The following is a 1,795-nucleotide window of genomic DNA, read 5'->3' on the forward strand; positions in this document are numbered from 1 at the left end:
AATAATGATAAGGTGGATTCATATATCAAAGGTAATATTGATTCTTATTAATTTGATATATAAATATAATCATCGATTCATTTAGCTAACTTCAGTAATTTTAAAAAAGATTATTGTCACCATGCAACGCATGGTGTCAAACACTAGTGGTTATAAAAATAATAAGGATTTTGTGTTTGGTATGAAGTGTGTTGTGTCGGAATGATTATGTCATGGATGATGGGATTGGGAGAATATGCACTCTTAATTCCTAGTTTTCTGTTGCTTTTTTTTTATTCCTTTTTATCCTTTCTAAAATTAATTATGCACTCTAAAAGGAAAATCATCAAAATGATAAAAATATACCCGATGTATTAACGAAATAACTCTTTTTAGTAAAATTGCCAAAACGACCATTCGGATCTTCCCGGCGGCGATCCCCTTATTTTGACCAAAAATAATATAAAAAAATAATTTTGGTGGGTCCCACATCCAATTAAATATATATATTTTTTAGTTTTTTTAATATCGATTAAGGGGTGTTTTTAATAAATACGAGACGATATTTAAATTGTTTTTTTTACCTTTTTAGAACCAAATGTCATGGTTTTATTATATAAAATAATATTAGTTCTACTCTCACAACCCGTAAACCTTATAAAAATATAATTGTACGTGAATATTTCTAATTTTTACCAATTTTTTTTAAATGCATAAACTAAGCAACGAATGTTGTTAGCAGTTAAATCGGCGTCAAATCATAAACACTAAAAGATGAAATAACGGTCAAACTACGTAAATCAGATATAATATATGTTTTTTCCCCAAAAATCAGATATAAGTAATTTTTTCATGACCACAGTTATCATGATTTTATTTTATAGCCTAAAAACCATGAAATTTTATCTTATAAACGTAAAAAGAAACAGTTTAAATATCGTTTCATTTTTATTAAAAAAAAAACCCTTAATTGTCAAATCAAAATCAAATCAAAAAGACTAAAAGACGAAATAGCGGTCAACCTTCGTAAATCAAAAGCATTCGTTGCTTAATTTATGCGTTTAAATTTTTTTGGTAAAAATTAGAATTCTTCACATGCAATCATATTTTTATAAGGTTTACGGGTTGTGAGAGTAGAAGTAATATTATTTTATATAATAAAACCATGACATTTGGTTCTAAAAAAGTAAAAAAAAACTATTTAAATATCGTCTCCTACTTATTAAAAACATCTCTTAATCGATATTAAAAAAATTAAAAAATATATTTAATTGGATGTGGGACCCACCAAAATTATTTTTTATATTATTTTTAGTACTTTTTTGGTCAAAATAAGGGGGATCGCCCCTATGGTCATGGATTACCCCCCGGGGAAAAGATCCTGGTGGTGGTTTTGGCAATTTTGCTGAAAAGTGGTTATTTCGTTAATATATCGGGTATATTTTGGTTATTTTGATTATTTTCCCCACTCTAAAACTTTAATTGGTTGTATTAAACAGAGGAGATATTTTTTAGGTTTATCTTGTATTTGGACAAAGTCATCGACTTATTAAGTAATTGTATTATGTGTATCTATCTATTTATATATATTAGAAGGGTATTCGTGCAATGCATCAAGACATATATCGATTTCAATATCTCGTTTTATTATTTATCTATGTCGATTTAATAAGGTTTTATATGGTTTTAAGAAACCGATAATGTTTTTATTTTTGAATAAAGTATATATTTTATAATATCATACAATTTTGAAATATATATATATATATATATATATATATATATATGGATATTAGTATTAAATTAACTATTTAAA

The sequence above is a fragment of the Cynara cardunculus genome, assembly GCF_001531365.2.
Source record: "Cynara cardunculus var. scolymus isolate 2C chromosome LG 15, CcrdV1, whole genome shotgun sequence".
In the NCBI taxonomy this organism is placed as follows: domain Eukaryota; kingdom Viridiplantae; phylum Streptophyta; class Magnoliopsida; order Asterales; family Asteraceae; genus Cynara; species Cynara cardunculus.